This window comes from Cervus canadensis, chromosome 12 (assembly GCF_019320065.1).
Source record: "Cervus canadensis isolate Bull #8, Minnesota chromosome 12, ASM1932006v1, whole genome shotgun sequence".
NCBI lineage: Eukaryota > Metazoa > Chordata > Mammalia > Artiodactyla > Cervidae > Cervus > Cervus canadensis.
In genome coordinates, this window is record NC_057397.1 from 31,870,182 (window position 1) to 31,893,169 (window position 22,988).

The window sequence follows — 22,988 nt, forward strand, 5'->3', positions numbered from 1 at the left end:
TATACCCTCTGCACACAACCTCTCCCTGAATCAACATGACATTCAAAAGCCGAATATCATCTTTTAGAACGTGTCATATTTTCGGTTTCGATCTTTCAAGAGAGAGTCAATTTCACTTTTTTCCCCCTTAAAAAATAAACTGTTTGCAGATGGCAAGGGGGAAGGAAAGGAGGTAATGGAAAATTCTTAACTTTTAAACTGACACTGCTGAGCACTGGAGCTGGTTACAGAGACAAGGGGAGCCCGGATCTTATCCTGTAGCACCAGCTTCAGGTCTTTGTTTGAGTTGATTTTCCCTAACAAAAGCATTTCAGAATATCCAGCCCAAAATGTGTGTCGTGGGCTCATTTTACAATCCTTTTGAAAGGTAATGTTTGCAGACACAAAACAGGGCAAGAATTAAGATCATAGCCAAAGGGCAGGATCTGTTGCTCCACTGGTATTTTTCATTTTAGAGCAAGTTTTAAGTAGTATAACAACTGACGCTATCCATAAAAGAGAGGCAGTGACTGAGACTTCAGGAAAAGATTGACCATTGAGAAGAGAAGAGAAATACTCGAGTTCAAAAGCTCTTTCTACAATTGTGTGGCTCAGAGCCCAGGCTCACTGGGGAAATGTCTCACAGAAGGTGTGTTGCCAGCCCAAGGTGGATAGCATGTGATTCAACACCTTTCCAGTTTCTTAGGTTTTACTTCTGTAACTCAATTCAGTTTAAGAGAAGGTAAACTACCTTAATAACGTCTCCAGGGTCTTCAAAATCTATGCAGTTGAAGTAATCCAGATTTCCAGACATGAGTCTGGTTGGATTAACCAAGAGGAAAAAAAAAAATTTAATGAAAAAAATTGCCTTGCAATAATTGGCACTATTAAAAATTTTATGATGCCAGAGGGAAGCTTTAGCCCGGTGGGGCCACTTGCCATTGTTGAAAGTTTCAGTGTTGATTATGTATCTGGGTTTAACTGATTAGGAGTAGTGGTTTAGTGAATCTCCTGGATATGGTGAAATGGACACCTCATAATCACTTCTGGGAAGAAACTGAGTCAGTGAATCAGGACTGCAACTTCTAATACTGGTTTTTGGTGCTTTTTTTTTCTTCTTCCTTCTTCCCTACAGCCCAATTGCAGGAAAAATTCATTGTCTAAAAATAATAGTTCTCTAAACTTGTGCTTCATAAAACTGTACCAGCTGTCATTTTTAAGTCCATTAGTATAATATCACACAAAAAGTCCTGAAAAAAAGGTAGTCAATTTTGCTATATATTGAAATAATTCTCTTGTATTAGATATGTATTTGTCGTCTAGGTTTTCATACTTTAAGCAAGTTTAAATGGGTTTGGGGTCTTTTTTTCCCCCAGTGATCCCTCTCTCAGTTCAAAGAAATTCAAAAAGTGCAATATTTAAAATGTTGGCATCCTGCAGACAGGGAGTTGCTAATATTTCAAAATCCTATTTTGCATTTCAGATTATCAAAATTCCTTAGAAGTCTGATGGAATTTTTTTAAGTTGGTATAAGATTTTCAGCAATTACTTTATCTCCAGATAGCTCTTTAAAAGTATTATAACAACTATAGCCACTTTCTGCTTTAAACTGCTATCAAAGTAATTAGTTCTATAAAACAGTTCAGAGAACTCAAAATTAAAAAAAGAAAGAAAAGAAATGCACAGAAGAACAGAAGAAGGAGGTACTGAAATGACCCCAAATTGGAAACATTTCAAAGCAAAATTGTTAATGAGCTGTTTGAGCTATATGGACATTATATGTGCAATTAACTAGAAGCCAATAAAAATAATCAATAAAAATAATCAATGACAGAGTGCAGCCCCCTGGTACCCAGCGCTTTTCACAAAGAGATGTCTGTGAAGGCGGCGAGTGATTCAAAAAAGCCACCTTTATCTATGGGCGCGCGTGCTAATTTACACGAGTAGAAAGGAAAATGATTTTCATTGAGTGTTTCTGAAGTTCAGCCCGTGGCAAACGGTGAAGAGCTGTCTGTGGGAAGAGAGAAGTTTCTGCTCTTAGCTGCGCCCCCACCCCCTTCCTCCCAGGAATGTTGGAGGCAGCCGCGATCTCATCAAGGGAAGGTAGGAGTTTAGATTTCAAAACGTAGATGTCACATTTCAGTGTAAACGACTCCTACATGAACACTTTATCAGTATGTCAAGATGAATTTTTTATCTCCTGGTGGAGAGGGAGATGGGAGGGGGGCGGGACCTCGCTGAGAAGATTGCGCTCCCTAGCTTGGCAGGAAAAGATTTTTTTTTTTTTTTTTTAGCGTTTCTGTGCATCCTACGGAGGGTCCCCATCATCCCCGCGGGGCGCACAAGGAGTTGTGGAAAGTACCGCACAACTGGCCACCGGAATAGTTCATCCCCTCCACCTTCTCTTTAGCGCCTCCCACTTCTTCTCTTTTTATAGCAGTTTCTTTCTCTCGAAAAATCTCAGGTTACTTGACTGGGAGTTCTCAGACCTCCAGTTTCAGCCCTGCCCTCAGCCTCCAGTCGCTGAGAGAGACACCCAGCCCCAGCGATCGGATTGGGCAGCCCGCCTTGCCACACCACTGTGCTGAGTGCTTGAAGACGTGTTTCACCAGATGGTTGGGGTTAGCGTGTGTCATCACGTTCGAGTGGGGATTAGGAGTAGGAAGGCTGCCTTGCCGGAGCTGTGTGGTCTTCTCCAAGGGAGAATTGCGGGCAAGAGAACTCCTTCGCTCCGGGGAGAAGAGGAGGGATTCGTTTTCCGCAGCCACGAGAAAAGCAGTGTTTTCAGGTAAAGTAAAAGACATTGAACGCGCCTCTCTCTCTCTCTCAACATACTTTTGAATGGAATGCTAGCACAGCACACTTGTCAAACCCAGTTGTTGCCCTCCTCTCAAAGCGGCTGCTGCAGGGCTGACATAGCTTGGTGCTTGGCTGTCTTTACAGAACTAACCCTCCTCAAGCCTTGCTCTCCAAGGTGTAGCTAAGAAAATGTCTTTGGAAGCCTGTTTGTCCCCCACCCTTTCATATCCCCGTTGCATATTCCAAACAGGAGCTAGACGTTGTTCAGAAGGGATGGAGAAGTCCAAGAAAGCATGTCTCTCAGCTTTTGAAATTCACCAGTCACTTTTAAACTGTTGCATTTTACCACCCAATGGCTCAAGGTTCTTTGAAGAGTCTATTACTGAGTCTAGTTGCTGGCAGAGATGGAAAAGCTTTCTTCCCCGATTTTTTTGCACTGATTTGTGGTGGACCAAAGTGTTTTCAAAACCATTTGGAGATGGACTCTAAACTTGGAAACTCCTTGAGGGGCTGCCTTCAGAGCAGCTGAGAGCGGCTTTAAAACCAAAATGCTTTAGAGCTAGAAGAAAAGCAGAAAAGGAGGAAGTAAGAAAATGCTTTTTTAACATGGCCCTTTTGCAGCTGCAGGGGAGCAGATGGAGGTAATTCATTTGCAGATCTGTTTGTGAAAGTTTTACAAGTCACTGAAAAGTAAAGAAGCATCTCTAATGGATCGTTAAAGTCCCTACATTTATGGGTTTTTAAACAGGCTATCTGAAGTGTTAATTAAATGTAAATAGGTTTTCTGGCTTGGTTATAAACAAACTTAAAAAAAAAGGTTTTAATTACAAGTTAGTCATTGGAAATGAATGGTCATCTGATAATACAAAATGAGTTCTCATGGTATATGTGAGTAGCCATTAATGTAACCACTGTGGAAAGCATCACCAAAATTAAATTGAACTGGATGGGGCAAGTGGGGCTTAGATCTGATGTTTAAGTTGTGGTCTAACAAAGGCCTTTCAAGTTGATGCCCTGTTTTTTTACAGGGATCAAAAAATAATTTTTTTCCATTTTTCAAGTTTGTGATCCAGCGAGGTGAATCCATGTGTTACTTCCTTTGCACCCTAACTGACTTGCCCTCCCACATCAGTGTTCAGATACCTGTGGTGCTTAAGAATTCCTGCTCCTATTGGACTTTCAAACTGAGTAGAGAAACCCAACACTGTCCTCACCCTTGGCAGGTGAGAGATTCTATGAATAATACTGTATATAAGCTATTCTGAAATAAGAGCTGTTTTGTAGGTTCAGTAACAGGATTTATGGCTAATGCTCTGTGATATTTGTATTTGGGTGCAGAAAGATGCTTGAAAAAATTATGTTTCAAGTTACATTGCATACATATTTTTGGCAACAAGAGAGTTTATTTTTTAATCCTCTTTGTATTTGTTTATTTTTCTTTTCCATTATGGTTTATTAATCCTCTTTTTTAAAATTAAAAGAATGCGTTACCATTGTGTCTAGTTGTTAAACAGAGTGTTCTCTGAAACTGTTTCAAAAGTCTTCTTCAGTGAGGAAACATCCTCAGAAATAACCAGGCAGTTATGAGGACTGGGTAAGATCCGATTCCCAATATTACATAACCCAAAGAGGACTAAGTTCATAAGCTGAAGTCTTTTGGAATTCCAGTCATTCCATTTTAGCTTTACAATGGAACTGGGGTTTAACAAAATAAAGACAGAAAAGCAAAGTAATATCTGGAGTGGGGTCAGGATTAAGACAACAGGCACAGCCTGGAGCAGGTACGGTGCTGGCTACCAATGCCACTTTCCACGATCACAGAGAGATTTCAGGAGAAAGTCAAGGTCCTCCTCACCGATAGCTCTTTCTCAGGGAGATATGATTTGTGGCCTCTAACAAAGGCAAGCCGCTGATTAGCCACGGGACGCCTCCCTCCGCCATCCTCGCAACAAGCATAAGGTGCTAACACTATAGACTGACCACCAAGCTGCCTGCCCAGGATTTGGGCAAAATCGGAGAATTCCCCTGTCCCCCGACAAAGTCAGTTGTCCGCAGGATTTAGGCAGGATGGAAACAAGAAAGGAAGTGTTGAGAAATAATAAATTCACACCTTGAGAAGGCAAAGTTGTATGTTCCTCCCTCTAACAAGGCTAAGGTAACATGAAGTTATTTAATGAACCAAAAGTGTTTGTTTCAAGACAGTGCCCGCAGGGCAATTCCCATTTCTTGTTAAAATTGAAATCCACTGTTCCAGATGGAAAACATTCAGAAGCGTATTGACAGTGACTTCCACATACCTCTGTTTGACACTTGGTTTCTTCCTGACAGCACTTGTGCGGGTAACACACGTAAAGTCCCCATCAGTGTTCTAACAGCTGTGAAAGTGTTTGAGCACAGGCTATTTCTCCCAGAGAGGTGGAAAATCCCTGGGGGGCGTGAAGGGGGGAATCTCAACTTGCCCTGTGGCTGCAGCCTCTGATCTAGGCACGCAGGAAGGTGACAAATCTGAGGCAAAAAGCGATCTGAAAGCTTGATCCATTAGCTTACAAAACCCACTTTGACAGTGTTGTGGAAAACTAAAATCTATGAATCCAGGCAGTCACTGAACTTGTGGTAGATGATGAGCGAGAGCCTTCATCAAAGAACTAAAAGGGCTCTGTGCTCTCCTCCTAAGGAAATTCATGTGACTTCAAGCAGATTGCTGTGGTCATTTCCATTGTAATGGTACAGAAAAGTGGCATGTATGACACTTTGCATTTCCTGTCTTACGTAAATACCCATATGGGAATGGATATGGGGCTTGGTTCTTTTGTGTTTTTGATTTTAAATGGTTTATTCTTTAGGAATCCAGAGAGCAGGAATTCTGATACTGAGTACTGAGATTTCACCAACTGTTGCCATGTGGATGAGGCCAGCCGATGGGTCAGGTCGGGACATCTGGTTCTTTTTCCCCCGTGCAATATTTTTGTGTGTGGGGAGAACATGTAGTAAATTTAAGGGGGTTAAAATGTTTAAGGAACTGACTCTAAATAGATTATTATTTTTAATCATCATTATTGACTTTGAAGAAAAAGAGGCTCATGGATGAAATTAAGTCTATAGTGATATGGCAAATTTACCTTTCCTTTAGCTTAGATCCATGCCGGGGAGAAAGATTTGAAAAAAGATATTTTATGGGAAAGGTTTGTCCTGAAATATGTTTCTCATTTAAAATATTTTCAGTTCTATTTCAATATGCTGGGGAGGAAGGCTATTCGTCTGTTAGCTTTTTTTTTTTTTTTTCCGCTCTAATATTCCTCTCATCCCCACAGCCAAACTGCCATCAAATCCTGTGAGTCCTTCCTGTAAAGCATCACTCACATCTGGCCCACAGCTACTGCTCCAGTGCAATGATCCCCTCACACGTGGGTCATTACAACAACCTCCCAACGAGTCCTCTTGCCTCCACTTCCCTCCTGTCCACCAGTTGTCGCTGAGCTTCCTAAAAAAAAACACAGCTTCCATCAAAACATTTCTCAGCTGTGACTTACCACGTGGACTGTCACTGTCCACAAGACGAAGTTTGAATTTCTCAGTACAACATGCCGGCCCTTTGTTTTTGGCCCCAACTTTCCAACTGTGGCTCAGACAGGAAAGAATCTGCCTGCAATGCGGGACAGCTGGGTTCGATCCCTGGGTTGGGAAGATCTCCTGGAGAAGGGAATGGCTACCCACTCCAGTATTCTGGCCTAGAGAATTCCATGGACAGAGGGGGCTAGCGGGCTACAGTTCATGGGGTCACAAAGAGTCGGAAACAACTGAGCAACTTTTGCTTCACTTCACTTCCAACTGTAAATCCCTACAGCAACAGAAGTCCACCCTTCCCTGTGACTCAAGTGGCCAGGTCAATGTCCCCCACTTCCTGGTCTCTTCTCTTACCCCTAACCACTCCAGTTTTCCATCTTATTGTCTGCAAAATGACAGTTTATCATTACGTGTATTCCTTCTGGTTCTATGTTTATAAGCCTGTGTGTAGGACATCCTCAGCTTCTCTAAGTTCCACCTCCTCTAGGAAGCTTTCCCTGACTACCATATATCCCACTGAGGTTTCCCATCCCTTGGGGCTGACCATTAACACAATTACCTGTTTCTTTACCCTTGCCTTTTTATCACTTGACTGCTCAGGTAGGGTGAAGTCTCCTAAGACAGGAACTAGCCTGGTCCACTTTGTGTCTCATTAAAAGATGTGTGTCAACTAGCTCACAGGGTCGCTCAGATATGCAGGGCACTCTTTTCTCTAATTATCCCACTTTAGAGTCATTTGTTGGCTCTGATAGCCTCTTCTCCATTCATAAAAGAAAAAGGATAAAATGGTAAAACTTAATGGGTTATATTTGGGAAATACAGCTTAGGAAAATGCCACTTGTGAAATGATTGCCCCAAATTAAGCTTGACTCTTATCTGAGCCCCCCACCCCCACCTATTTCAGTTTTCTATAACAGTGGCAGGAAATTTTGCTATGATGTGAGATTTCAAATATGATTTAGGAGGCAGAACAGTCTTTGGGTTCAGACACACTTGTGTTGTAATTCAGGTGCTACTTCTCACAAACTGTGTGGCTTTGAACAGATGACTTAACTGTTCAGCTCCTTCTGTAAAAGGAAGAGAGGAATACATTCTTTGGGAATGTTGTGAAGAAACCTACAAAGCACCTAGCTCAGTGCATGTGCAATAAACGGGGGAGAAAGAAGGTTGGTAGATACATAAGCAGATGTAGGTCTAGGATGCGTGACTGTGTTCATCTTGGTCATGTCAATCACTCACTCTTGTCTATTTAGAGTGTGTCTTCTTTTAGCCTTTTTCTCTGCCACCAAAGGTGTTAGCCGGGTGGGAGTTGGGGAGGAGACAGGGAGCAGGAAGAGCTGCTTTTAGCATTTAGGGGATTTGGAGCAACTGAGTTAATGGACCCATAGGGACAATGGTGACAGCTGAATACCCTTTGGAGGGAGGAGGGAGTCCTGGGTCCTGCATTAAAGGATAATAAAGAGCAGACGCTGGGCTGCAGGGCTAGGGGAACAAAGGGCCTGGGCAGTGGACCCCAGCAGGGAGCTGAAATCACCAGAGGGTCATGTGCTTCTCTTCCTTCCCCCTGCCTCACTGTTTGGAAAGAAATAATAACTTGGCAAAACATTGTAGAGAGTCAGGTCAAGCTTCCAGAAGTAATTGGTAAAGCAAGATACCATTTAGACAAAGCAAGGCGCTTGGACCTTTGCTGTCCTTCACCTTTAAACCAAATTGAACAAAGAGCTGAACGCAATCAGCTTTAGTTCTGGCCTGTTCCCAAACTCTGCACCCACCATCGAACACTGAGCTGTCTATCTGTACCCTTCCCCCAGAAGGGCAGTGGACCAACCGAGAAATGATCTCACAAAGCACTAAATGCCACCTAGCAAATACGTCCTAGGACCCTGATCATTCAGTTTTCAGGATCTTGGGATAGATCAAAGAATATTCTTTGCACTCCTGATCATCTGGTCTGCACCTGCCCCAGACCAGGGAAAGGAAAGAAAATGGGAGTCCTATAAATGAAGGGCAAGGCAGGATTTCTGGAGATGTCTCTCTCTTACTAGCAGAGACAACTATGCAACTTTCAAAATGAAGCATTAACAGTTACCTGGCTGGACCTCATCTTTAGCTGGAGCAGATACACCAGATGCTCAAAATATGGGATCCATGTACTACTGCACAATGGTGCATTAAACCATTGTTAATTAAAAATGTAGCTCTACACTTGATCTTCAAAAGCAAATCTTTTATTATACTTTGATCTCCTTTTTACTCCACAACCACAGGTCTGTAAGAAAATATTTCTGCATATTTGAAATTATGGATCTAAGAAACTCTGAGCCATGCCACTGTTGATTAACTAGAGAGGGTGAAATCAATATTGAATAGCTATGCTGAAGAACTGAGCAGACACAATGTGTTTCTGGGTGAGAAGGTAGCGTCTACCCAAGTTAATCTACAAATTTCAGGTAGTGATAAATTTTCACACAAGACAGTTAGATGGTTGACAGTGGGCACAGCATTTGGCAACAGGTTAAGAGCCCCGTTGGCTCTGGTCTAACATAAAATAAAAATTCAAGAGTTTATTTGGCTGATAAACTCATGAGCAAGACTGGACACTTGTGTAGGAGAAGAACCGTAGTAAGAAGGGGACTTGTTTTAATCTCATATCCAATTATGTTATAAAAGTACAATAATTGAATTTTCTCTTTCAAAGCAATTGACTCTGAAGTACACATTCATCCACCTTCGTGTATTTTTGCTTTTGTTTTATTCTCTTCAGTTTTTTTACTCTCCTCAGTCTTCATCTCTGTTCTGTTGTTGTTCAGTCGTTAAGTCATGTCTGATTCTCTGTGACCCCATGGACTGCAGCACGCCAGTTTCCCCTGTTCTTCGCTATCTCCTGGAGTTTGCTCAAATTCCTGTTCATTGAGTCAGTGATGCCATCCAACCATCTCATCTTCTGCCACCTCTCCTCTTTTTGCTTTTAATCTTTCCCAGCATCAGGGTCTTTTCCAATAAGTCAACTTTTCACATTGGGTAGGCAAAGTATTGGAGTTTCTGCTTTAGCATCAGTTCTTCCAATGAATATACAGGGTTGATTTCCTTTAGGATTGACTGATTTGATCTCCTTGCTGTCCAAGGGACACTCGAGAGTCTTCTCTAGCACCACAATTTGAAAGCATCAATTCTTTGGTGCTCAGCCTTCTTTATGATCCAACTCTCACATCCGTATATGACTACTGGAAAAACCAGAGTTTTGACTATACAGACCTTGGTCAGCAAAGTGATATCTCTGCTTTTTAATATGCTGTCTAGGTTTGTCACAGCTTTCTATCCATGGAGCAAGCATCTTTTCATTTCATTTTCGTTTCACTTCATTTGTTGTTCTGGTGTTGGCATTGTCCAAATCTTCAGCTCAGCTACAAACTTGCTAGAAAGGTCTATTGCTACAATGAACTGAAACCCTGAACTAGTTTTTGTTATTACTTTGTTCTGTTTTTTCTCATCTGCAAATAGAGCTACTAATATATGCAGCTTTTCCACTTCATGGAATACATAATAGGCCTGAAGTAAATTTATTTCAAGAACTCAGGAAAATTCTCCTGTAGTCATTTCCTTGATAGAGGCTCCAAATACACCAATCTAAGCATCTTTTCATTCTTCTGAGCAATAAGAGCACATTCTTAACAGACAAAGCAAAAATCTGAATTTCAGGGGGTTCTGTTTATTGACCAGTTTTGTGGTACGGTGTTATAGGCGACACCTGCTATATTAACTTAAAACTGAAGATCAGACTGTTATGAGACATTAGCTCTACCAAGGTCATGATGATAACAGATGAAATGCATACAAGACTCTGCATTTCTTGGTAAGTTAACATAAAAGCATGCACCTGTGGTTATTAGCCTCAAACTCCTATTGCGAATTCGGCTTAGCATCAAAATCACCTTTCTATAACATCACAGGTCCTCTGAACAGACTTCCTGCCAGTTTCAAGCTTCCTCCTTAACCTCCACCTGCCAGTAATCAGTCTTCCCCTGAGTAGAATATCCTAGTACACACACGTGCTTGGTGTTGCATCCATAAATTCTGGACACTTCAGCTTTTAACTTTCATCTACGAGAAGTGCATCTTCCCCCCCAAAATGGCCTCTAAAGTCCTGTGCTCCTTCCTGCCTCTTGAGAGCTTTCACACTGGCAAGAAAAAAGAAATACAGCAAATGAATAAAAGCAAGGGGTGTATAATACTTTTTTATTTCCCAAGGTTTCACATGTGTTATCCCATTCATGTCATATATGGTATCTATATTTAGTAAAAGAGACTTGAGGGACAGACTCAATATCAAACAGCTTAAACTATTTTTTGGCAGTTGATCTGTTATCCTAAGAAACAGCCATAGGTAACTTCCAAATAAAGCCAAAAGAACAGACTGAAAGCTGTATCAATGTGCTAATAGGTGGTGCAGTGGTAAAGAATCCTCCTGCCAATGCAGGAGATGCAGGAGACCAGGGTTTGATCCCTGGGTCAGGAAGATCCCCTGGAGCAGGAAATGGCAACCCACTCCAGTATTCTTGCCTGGGAAGTCCCATGGACAGAGGAGCCTGGCGGTCTACAGTCCATGGGGTTGCAAAGAGTCAGATGCGACTGAGCAACTGAGCATGTGTACTCAACAACTTGTGTATGTACTTCTATCCTAGTGCTCAGAGGATTACAAAATAACATAGGACACTATTCTTTCCCTTTAGGAATATCTAGTTTAGCTGTGAGTGGAAGACAAGCTCCTCCCTCCCCAATTTTTTTTTTAGTAGTAATGCAAAGAGTTTTGTGGTCAAGTATCAACTATTACTACTAATTAAATAAAAAGGATGTCCACAGAGCCCCCTACTGGAGGAGCTGGAATCCGAGCCAGGCAAGACTTTTCTCCACGTCATTAAGCAGATGAATCAGAGCAGTGATTCACCTCCAGTCTTTGCAACGTCTATGGAGACAATTCATTTACCCTCTTTTCCTCAGTTTCCTTCTCTGTCAAATGGAGATATGATGATCACAAAATGTAGAAGGTTCAGTGAGATAATAAAAGTAAGATGTTGTACACAGCACCTAGAACTTAGTAAGAATTCAAAGAGTTGGCTGCTTTTTCCAAGATGGCAGAAGGGACCACCTGAGTTAAGGCTTGGAGTTAAATTGTGCATGTCATTCGCAAGCCAAGACATAGTATTTCTGAGTCAGAGAATGTGCATAGATGCAGTTTGGGAATATGATAAAGGGAGGTATTTGGCAGAGGAGAGAGAAGAGGAAGGAAAGAAAAGTGATGGAGGAAGAGAGAGAAAAAGATGAGAAAGAAGAAGGAGAAAGAGTACAGTCCTTGGTTGCCTCTACTTTGTACCCTTTTTTATTTTAGTCTTTTTTTTTTTTTTTTTGGCTGTGCTGTGTGGCATGCAGGGTCTTAGTTCCCACCAGGGATCAAACCTGTGCCCTCTGCACTGGGGCTTGGAGTCTTAGCCACTGGACCACCAGGGACGTCCCCCTTTTTCTATTTTAAGCACATCATGTCAGCTGAATTAGGCCAGATTCCAGAGTGTCATGACACATCGGGACTTCAGCTCGCGAGGTTGTATCTATTTTTGAAATAGATGCCTTAGGATGTTTAAGCAGTAGGCCTTTCAGGAATGGGGAGAGAGAAAGAGAGAAAGAGATGAGTGCGGGGGGAACACTCAATTGGGAGTCCAAAAAAGAAAATGAAAAATAAGTTGCTGTTCTCATCAGTAACACTGACAGTGAGGAAAGGATGGGGGTAAGAAACATTGTGAAAAGCTTGGTAATTAGTCAAATAAAAGACAAAGGAAAGACAAGTGACAAAGAAGACACAGGCATGAAGCCCAGGAAATCAGGGAGTGGTGACACTCCTTAAGGAAAATAAGGATGCTGGAAGTAGAATTTCATTTTGTAACACTATACATATCCCCAGCTATGGCTGGGATAACTGTATACTGCAACACAGGTAAACACGTGTGCTGTGTGCTCAGTCGTGTCCGACTCTCTGTGACCCCATAGACTGTAGCCTGCCATGCTTCTCTGTTCATGGAATTTTCCAGGCAAGAATACTAGAGTGGGCTGCCACTCCCTACTCCAACAGGTAAATACATGTGCATCTAAATGTTTAATAATATAATTTTGAACCGATAAAATTGAACTTTCTGATCATCCATGGGCATCAGACAGAATATACTACTGTGATGTTGTTTATGACATATTCCTCCTTAGATGAAAAGGATCTTTTCTCAGATTCAGAAAATAATTGGCTCAATAACTCTTCTAGTGTTTTTAAACTTTAGGGAAGTAAGGGATTTTCAAGTCAGAACAACAAACTACTTCTGCACAATATCTATAATTCTCTCCTTTCAGCTAAGAAAATGTTAGTGGAGAGGGACATATAATTTAAAGAGTAAAGAGTCAAGAAGAGATGAAATATTTAAGTTGCTTCTGCTCATAAACTTTCAGCTTCTAACTTGGTTGACATCCTTTTACAGAATGTGTGAATGACTTATTTTACAAGTGATGTAGACACTCCCTTTTTCACTCACTACAACGACAAATCATTCTTAATTTAAACCTTTGAGAAAGATTTTCCTGCCCTCCTGCTTTTCTTTCTGTCTCCTCTTGTTCTACTCTTTTATTTGTCACATTTCATTTTAAGCTTCTCTCCAAAAACAGGAGAGCCATTCTTGATACTAAATCAATGGATAATTTTCAGGATTAGGTATAATTTTATTAGAGGTAGAAGATTATATTTACCACTTCACACTCTTGCACCAGATGTGGGGCAGGGGCCGTGGGGGGTGAGGAGCGGGGCAGCATGATTGAAAGAATACACTGCTTGAGTCTGCCAGATTTGGGATTTAAATTGCTAGAAATTTGTGGGAATAATATTGACCTGGGGAGACCTGACAGCATTTTGGTTCCTCAAAAGAGACTTGGGTTCTGTTCAAATTTTTAATGAAGATTTTGGCCCGTTTTATTTTACTCAACTGAGCTTGCTGAACCATGTTCCCTGGTTCCTATGGGAAAAATGCCAGCCTAAGTATCCACACCTGTAAATCTAGTTCTCAGTTAGGGTTGCCACCCATGGGGGTCAAATTGGCATGAGTTAGTTTATACTTGGAAGCTATTAATGGCTAATGACTGACTTGGTCATTCTCAAGACATCCAGTGCAAGGAACCAAGGAAAAAAGACAGAATACACTCATTCCATCATTAGAGCAATAAATGTCATCTGCAGCAAGCACAAAAGTTGGGCTTAACTGTGAAGTTTAACACTAGGTCTTTTCTGTTGGCGTCCACTTAAGTCAACAGGCTCATGAGCCTGCATATGTGGAGATGAAGGTATGGAGTATAGGCTGATATTCTAAAACTCCTTCATCCAGACTGTCTAAAGTCAGATTTCAATTCAGGATTCTATTCCTACATGTTCAACTTATCGACCTGTCTCAGAGGTACAAAGACTTCTTGACAAGGAGAAGCATAGTCCTTGTAAGAAAAGAAAAATGAGTAAGTGCAGAGGAAGGGGGAAAAATACCAGTCAAACATACCCTGTTTTAGAGTCATGTTTTTTTGACACAAAAATAAGGACAGAAAACAGAGGAAATAAGCTTTATGAAACACTTCATGTGTAGCGGTTGTTATTCTCATTAGTTGTTTTGCTCTAAAATTGGAGATCCAAGGACTTCCCTGGTGGCCCAGTGGTTAAGATTCTGTGTTTCTAATGTAGGGACTGTGGAGTCAATCCCTGGTCGGGGAACTAAGATCCCAAATGCCACGTGGCACGGCCAAAAATAAATAAATAAAAACGTTTTTAATAAAAAGTAGATAAAACCAGAAATCCATTGAGCCACCCTTCTGGGCAACCACTGCCTTCATCTCAGAAGTGGAATTGGAAGTACTCTTCTAATTGCTTCTGCCACTATTCTAAGCCCTTTAGAAGTTTAGAAAACCCCACTGGACTGCCTCATTGGCTTCAGGTAAAGCTTATTTCATGCTGGGCAAGTAACAGATTAAAATGTTACTAGCAATGAGAAAATTTGCTGAACAGTGGCAGTTGTGTTATAGCTGGGAAAAAGAAACAGAGTGGTACAGTGGGAAAACATCGGCAACCTGGATTCTAGAGCTTGGCTACCATTAATAATGAGATATTGAGCAAATTAATTAACCTTTCAGGAGCATGCCTCCCACTACCTCTTAACCTTTATTCTACTGTTCCCTCCATCTAGGTTAATTTATTCTCCTTAACTGGCAAGCTCTGCTCTTTCCCCAAGACCAGTCTAAATAAATAAGATATTCTCCTTTGAAATTAAAAAGCATGGTGGGAGGAACAGGGAAGGACTTTAATCCAGTTTTGCACCATCTCTTGCTCTTTTTCCCACTCATTTTATATATCACTATTAAACTAATCTTCTTTTAGCATCATTTTCATCATGCTCTTCCATTATTCTAAAATAGTCAATTTTCTATAGCAGCCAGCTTGTTAATAAATAAAACACCAGCCTTTAAGGACCTGCATCATGTTTTCCACTTGAACCATATCCCTTCCCTGATGTATTTTCTGTTCTTTACTAAGTTGGTTCAGCATCTCCTAAATTTCCATCATTTACTTTTACCGCTAAGGATTTGCTCATAGTGTTTTCTGGCTCAGGCTGTCCTCCCATCAGAGTTGTGATGCTCACATCTCACCCATCCTTGAAGAAAAATTACCCCATTACTTACATGGAACTTTCTTTTGTTGGCTATACCAACTATTAATAAAGTTCCTTCTCATAGGTGATCGCTTACCACTTAACAGGATGCCATCTAATTTTAGCTCTTGATTAGGTACAATTTTGCATTTATTACTATTATTCGTAGATTTTTAATATTGCTCCCTCTCTTTATTATCAGAAATATGAAGATAGATGTTGAGTTTTAAACATCTGCCTCTATTAAGCATAGCTTCAAGACGGTATATTTGATATAGGCCATAGATCTTCATTATATATTCATAGCCAGATTGGTCAAGGATAATTGGGATAGAAAACTGCATTTTAGTTACTGAGAAATTTGAGGAAACTAATCAAAAGTAAATCCACAACCACACCAGGCAATTCTTTTGACACTGTGGAAAGCACTATCTCGTGCACCAGTTTTCTGGCTTGATTTTTTTCCATCTTCCGTACATCACTCTCTCAGTGCTACATTTGGGCCAGCTGAATTCCATCCAGAAACAGATTTAAATAGACAATAGGCCAACTAGAATTCCCATCCTCCTTGATTAGATGTGAAATTACAGAGCTGGGTGTCACTCACATGCCAGCCACTCAGGAGTCTATGCTATCAATTAATTTCTCTTGAGAGCTGAACTGAGGAGATTGTGACAGTTCCACTTTTAAGGGCATGTAAAAGTATGGCTAGACCAGAATTTTAGGGACTGTGCCAGACAGACAGACCCATCCCACCTGGATGAAAGTATCCACTATCTGCTGCATATCATAAATTAAAATGCCCTGAAAACCCCACAGTAAATCATATTTTTTTGTTGCTGTAGTTGGATTTGACTATAAAAATTCATTGGCTTGAAATCACATTCTCAATTGTAGGACAATTTGCCAGTGAGATGAGAGGTTTTAAATCACTTAGAAGAAAGAGGAAATTATCACACATTCTATTGAATCTACTAGATCTTATTTCTTGTAGTTTTCTGAAATAATCACAATTAAGGCTAGATTTTCCAAGAAAGGCATGGAAAATATCATAGAAGCATAGACTATAAGAGATACACCTCAGAGATCATCTAGGTAAAAATCCCCCATTTTACATCTGAGGAAACTGAAAAAAAGTATGAAAGTGTGTATGCTCAGTCGTGTCCAACTCTTTAGGACACCATGGACTGTAGCCTGCCAGGCTCCTCTGTCCATGCAATTCTCCAGGCAAGAATTACTGGAGTGGGTTGCCATTTCCTTCTCCAGGGGATCTTCCCGACCCTGGGATCGAACCGGCATCTCTTGTATCTCCTGCATTGGCAGACGGATTCTTTACCACTAGCACCACCTGAGGAAACTGAAGCCTGCCTAAAAAAAATCTTAAAACCCATATTTCCCAGAGATAGTTCTAGGCCAGGCTTTATCAAAACGTATAAGGCAGTAAAATTCTACCAGGACTAACTGGATTTCATGTGTCAGTTGTCCTCTAGAACTGAGGAAAACATGAGGGTATGAGGCCAGCTCTCCCACGGCCCCTCTTACTAGTGCCATGATGAATAATCAGGGACTGCAGAGAAGTCTCAGGGCTGGAACAAATACCAGCAGAAGCATGTACTATTTCGGTGTATTCTTTGTGGAAAATCCATTCTACCAGAAATACCCAAGCGCTGATCTGAAAGTTTGAAGCTTTGTTATAAAGAGCCTTGTTTGTAAAGGCACCTTTTAACCTTTGCCAACAGAATGCTACCCAAGTGATGATAATAATATTAACCATCACACCCTCAAAACATTTTCCCTTGAGTCAAATCACTGGAACTTGCAGTCTTTGGATAGGCAAAGCAAATACGTCATTTCTGCACACCAGAAAACAGCATCTGAGAGAGGAGTCTAGAGAGCTAGTGAGTGGAGTAATCCACATTGGAACTCATGTCTTCTAACACCTACTTCACTGCTTCGTGCTTCCAGTGATTCCGAATACATATATTATTATACATGTAATACATTAGGGAAACCTGTTGCCTTCCATGGGCTTCCCTGATGGCTCAGACGGTAAAGAATCTGCCTGCAATGCAGGAGACCTGGGTTTAATCCCTGGAGTTGAACTGCCCTTCAGTGACGTCACCTCACTGAGAAATAAACATTGGACATACGTCCTCAGGTTCTGGAATTTCCCCAAGAGAAGTATAAGAGCCATATTCTTCAGAGTTTTCTAAATTATGTGAGTGTATAAACCAGTATGTACCTACATAATTTATGTCTAAAACAGATGTATTTGTACAGGAAGTAAAATGAGACATTATTGGATTATAAATGTCTTTCAAAGTCATTAATTTACATTTTTCATCTTGCACTATCAAGAATAACAATTTAATAATTCCAAAAAAGATTAACTTAGAATTTTTAATTGTGGTTTTGATTTTTTTGGAAAAAATAGCTTTGCTTGTAAAACATATCTTATATTTCTATTTGTTATTTAAAAAGTCACTGATTTGCAGAGCAATGAAAGGAATATGTCACAGGAAAAAGAGTATGTGCATTCAGATTGTTATCATCTATATTTCAATTCACTGAGAGTGTGATTGAAAACCTGGTTAGAATTATAAAGAAATCAGGCTTACCAGTATTACATCTGCTGGTAAAAGGGAGAATTCTGTTGTGAATGTAGAGATAATTTGGCAGAATAATTCCCTGTTTTTCATATAGCTAAACTTTAATTACAGCAAGTGCTGAAAAAAGAATTCTATGAAAAATTATATCTTTAGTCCATAAAAATAATTTGTTCTTTGAACTAAGCCTATACATTGGCCAGTTTTCCAAACCTCAGATTTTTTTGGTAATTATTTTCAAATACAAATATTTTTATAAAAGATAGACACAGGAGAGTTAAATTATTTGTATATGCTAATAGAGCTGATTAGAATCCAAGTATTCTTATTTTTCCACACTTCCTCTAAATCTATACTCTATTTCTGTAAAAAATGAACAGTAATTTCCACCTAAAATATTTATAAACCACAATTACACTTTTTACCAATCAGTCATCAGTACCATAGCTCAAGGAAAACATAATTATTATTTAGCTATAATGTTTGTTTATATATCATTACCCATTTAAAATCATTTTTATAATCCTATTTTATTTGATCCTCATAACTTTTTGAATAAAGTAGATTCCACAGGCATTATTGGACCCATTTTACAGATCAAGAAACAGACTGTGAAACTAACTGGCAGTCATATCCTGGAGACAGATACACAAGTCCGAAAATTTCAGAACAGTACTCATTCCAAGGTATCCTCTTGACAGTCCGGTGCCTTTTCATACTCCTAATGACTGTATCTAAAACTTCGAGGGCTCATGCTTTAGTAATAGACAAAAATAACAGTTACTTCAAGAACAAAACCGAATGACTGAAAAAGATGCCTATGTTTTACTTACTATTATACATAACAGCTAAGTATATTGAGTATATTGCTATCTGCAAGGAAGTGCTTAAATATATATTATCTAATTTAACTTTTCCACATCTCTATGACATGTAATTCTCATAGTCCCCATCATACAAACAAGGAAGCATGTCTGCGAGTCTAACTTGACTGAAGTGCAGAACTATCAGGGCTAAGGCAGGACCTGTGAACCTCCCTCCATTAATTACATTGTCCTATTCCACATTTTCCCTTTTTCCTTTAAGCTCAGTTGATATTTCAGCCAAGTTCTTTTTCACATATTCAATGATCTTTAAATTTTGCAATTGAGAGAATTCTTTCCAGGAACACAGTTTGTATGGAAAAGCACATGCTTGAAAAAGCAGGTACCATATCCTATTTGCATTGGCAGCAGTCTCTGGCATATATTAAACATCCAGTAAGTGTTTGCTAAATGTAAAGGATGTTTGGAGTTCTCTCTTAAAAAGCTTTTAAGATGTCATGATCTAAATATTTAAATGGTTGTTGTTTAGTCACTAAGTCGTGTCTGACTCTTTTGCAACCCCATGGACTATAGCTTGCCAGGCTCCTCTGTCTATGGGAGTAACCAGGCAAGAATACTGGAGAGGGTTGCCATTTCTTTCTCCAGGGGATCTTCCCAACCCAGGGATCGAACCTGTGTCTCCTGCATTGACAGGCAGATTCTTTGCCACTAAACCACCAGGGAAGTCCCGATACTTAAATACAGGATTTATGAGTCGGTTCAATTTGCCAAATCTCAGCTTTGCTGCAAAACACATAGTTTCAAAGCCAGAAAAAAAAAAATGATAAAGTGAACAAATTTCACTTAAGAATATTTTTTAAGCCAGTTCTTGGAAACCTGAACTGCTCTGTCAATAATCTGACAGATTTGGACTGTCTGAATAACCTTTTTTGGATAACCTCCTATTTCTATGACAAAAGTAATGCTGTCTCACCGCTGGTGGAAGTCCATAATTTTTCCCTTTGCTACAACCAGTCAGGATAAAAAGTAAACACAGGTGACTTCCTATGTAAGATGCCCTCGCAGACGCCGGCTGAGCAATGATGCAGTAAAGGATCAGTTAGGGAAGACGTGAAGTCCAGGTAAGTGGCAGGATACAAAGGGTACACTTTTCCACCTCCTTTCTTCCTACCCATGATTGCAGCCATCCCTTTTGTGGACAGCTCCAAAGTTTCTGATATTTGCTTGTATCCGTCTTTCCTCAAACACGAATAGTTAGGTGAGCTAAGAAGACCGCATTGCATTCCGCTACATCTTTCCTGCCTGGTACTATGACCTTTGTCCTACCCCACCCAGCGCACAGACACTTTAAGTGCACAGCTTAACTTGACTGCAGGGTTAGTGAATTTCAGGGTAAAAAGTGCGTTCTAGGTAAGTCAATCACGTGTCGGTCTCAGGTTTCTCCACTTGGCACCGGTTTACAGCAGCAAAGCAACTCCTTTCAGGCTCTGCCCGTTATCACTTCTCTTACTGTCCATCACCCTCGCCTCAGGCTCTTGACCTCTGGTTCTTACTAATACGCCTGCCAGCCCCAGACATGGGTATCTGTAGATTCTGCAGAATGAGGCTTTTTCCTGTCTCCAGCTCAACACATCCTCCACCGGCATCTCTCAAAGACTGCACGACTGTACGACCCCCATGCCTCCGCTTCCCTTCATCTCCTTCACCTCCGCACCTCTTCATCTCCTCTTCCCACTCTGTGCTCCTGTGCTTTGCCCAGTCCCTGCTCTCTGGCATATGCTTTTGCATTTGCCATTTTCCCCTCTTGTTCAGTCGCCAAGTTGTGTCCGACTCTGTGCGATCCCGTGGACTACAGCACACCAAGCCTCCCTGTCCCTCACCATCTCCCAGAGTTTGCCCAAGTTCATATGTCCATTGAATCGGTGATGCCATCCAACCATCTAATCCTCTGACGTCCTGTTCTCTTTCTGCCTTCAATCTTTCCCAGCATCTGGGTCTTTTTTCCCCTCTACTTTCTCTCTCTCTCTTTCTCTCTCTCTCTGTCTCACACACACACACACACACACACACACACACACACACCCCTAGAGGGAGCAAACTGGATTTGGTCCTGTTGAATTTCTTGGATCATGTTCCCTGGGTTCTTTTTTTCTATGTCTCTCTAATCCACTATTTTCTAGCAAAAGCTCTCTTTGGATTTCTGACACCAGCCCTAACAGCTTGAATTTATCTGATGCTCTGAATAATTTTGCTCCCAGGGCTGAAGTCACAGCTATAACACTTGGGTTATTATTAATAATTGTCAATCATTCTCTTTTTTAAAAGAGCCTTACTGTTATCTCTTTGTATCATTTAATGCTGTTGTTTAGTTGGGAAGTCATGTCAGACTCTTTTGCAACCCCATGGACTATAGCCTACCAGGCTTCTCTGTCCATGGGATTTCCCAGGCAAGAATGCTGGAATGGGTTACCATTTCCGTCTCCAATATCATTTAATATTTATATTTAAATACAGAAACCTAAGCAGCTGTTGCCAGGGTCACCGCTCAATATGTACTCACTGAAAAAAGGAATGTTTTTTACTCACTCAGGGCAAATAATACTAAACTAGTGATTAGGACACGAATGCCCTAAAAGAGTCAGAAAAAGGAGAAACTAAATGATAACTGACTACTGACAACATGCTGGACACTGCGATAAACTTAGTTATTTCTGTACTAGTCATTCTACTTAGAAGGACTAGACAAAAAAAATTACACACCTGTAGAGCTAGGATTTGGACCCAAGTTATTTTGTCTTCAAAAGTCAGTACTGACTTTCAAAAGAAAGTTCTGCATAAATCCTAAAAGGTAAAACCCCATCATTAATTACATGGAAGGAATTTACATTTGCCTGCAATTTACCTTTTCCCCAGACTAATTTAATTGCCAATGCTAGTAAAGTGCTTCTTCCCACAATTTACTAGGCTTTTTTTGTAAAAAGCTAAATGGAAGTTTGCTGTCAAGGTGGTGAGGAAGAGAAGGCTGAGATTCAAGTCAAAACTTGCTAACTGGTGTGCAAAACCATGTCCATTAAGAGCGGAACAACTCTTAGAGAATACAGACTGGTCTCTACATCGTTTGTTAAGGGCTGGCGTAGACTTGTCCCTGTGGGCTCAAGCCCAAGTCAGCCCCAAGAGGGCTTAAACAAACCCCCATGGAAAATAATATCGGTTATGTAGAATCTAGGGCATTGCGATGAACACGCTGTTCGCTGTTCGCTGTGTTCGTGAGGCATTATTACTGTTGTTACAAATTAGCAAGACATAACGTGCACTTAATGCGTTTTCCCTCAATTTACATGCCCTTCCTTCTTAAATCATTTCCAGCAGTGCTTAGGAAATGTGAAAGGAGTTTATCAGACAGACGTGTTGTCTTTTCCTCCAGCAGAATGTCAGATCAGTTCTTGAAAGATCCTCTCCAAATGCTTCAACTCAAACCGATTTTAACAAACTTGACTATACACACCATAATTAGGAAGCCAATTCATTCAGTTCATTTGCATCCGTCTAAATAATTTTTCCTGACAGATGACTTCCGTTCTAAGTACCAAGTACTTTTTAATCTTAGGCAGGTTATTGCTGAGGATAAACGATTTCACATTCTCATAAAGATGCCAGTCATTAAGAATATTAACACGAATTCCTTCCCCTCGCATAGAAAGGAGCTGTCATTTTAGCAATGTTGCTGCATCAGCCTTTCTATTGTCAAACACAACAAATGATGAGAAAATCAATTTAGTCTTTAGAATTAGTCAAGTGAGGAATTCTTTGAAGTGGGGGGTCAGGGTTTTGGTCTGGATTCCGTAATCTGGAAAAGCGGGTACTGTATAGACATTGGTAAAATGTTGTGAAATTTAATGAGGACTGTTTGCTGCCATAGACCTTCCAGACAGAATCTATCTCTGAAAAAGAATTCCCCACTCTTAAAATAGAGGTTTGATGAGCACCAGATGTGGTTTAAACGAAGCCTTGTCCAGCTGAACTCAGAATATATTTTGATCTGTATGAGGCACAGTCTAGAAAGAGGGGCAGTGAATAGATCGGCCAGAGCCTGTGTTGAGGTTGGTGGTGGGGCTTGACTATATTTATTTATTCCATAAAGCTTCTCACATTAAGCAAAATGCAAATGAATTTTAACAAATACTTTCTAATAGTTGGAGGATGTCATACTTGCTGCTTATGAGACAATTTACCATTTTATTTCATGTCTAAGATGTGCAGAGGATAGCATTTCAATGGGTATCCACAACCTTTAGGATGATCTGTGTTCTGGAGATGATTGCAAGTTCCACATCCCAGTTTCTCCACCCATAAAGGGAAGATTAGCTCGTTCTTCAAGAATGACAAGCATTTAATATTTGGAAAAGACTAAATAATGAAGTGCTTGGATTCTATAGAAATGCCGAGGAGAAAAGAAGATTTATTTCAAGTCAAAAATCTAGTACAAACACGACCTTCCTATT

At 40.5% G+C, this 22,988-nt stretch overlaps 1 protein-coding gene across 3 annotated transcripts in view; it reads left to right on the forward strand.

Moving 5' to 3' along the window:
* Positions 1 to 2,439: 2,439 nt before the first annotated feature.
* The window catches only part of SULF1 (sulfatase 1), a 188,440-nt gene continuing 167,891 nt past the window's right edge, over positions 2,440 to 22,988 (forward strand). For all 3 annotated transcript variants that reach the window (XM_043484098.1, XM_043484097.1, XM_043484096.1), the window contains exon 1: positions 2,440 to 2,767. The gene's annotated coding sequence lies outside the window, so the exon portion shown is untranslated. The remainder of the gene's footprint in view (positions 2,768 to 22,988) is intronic.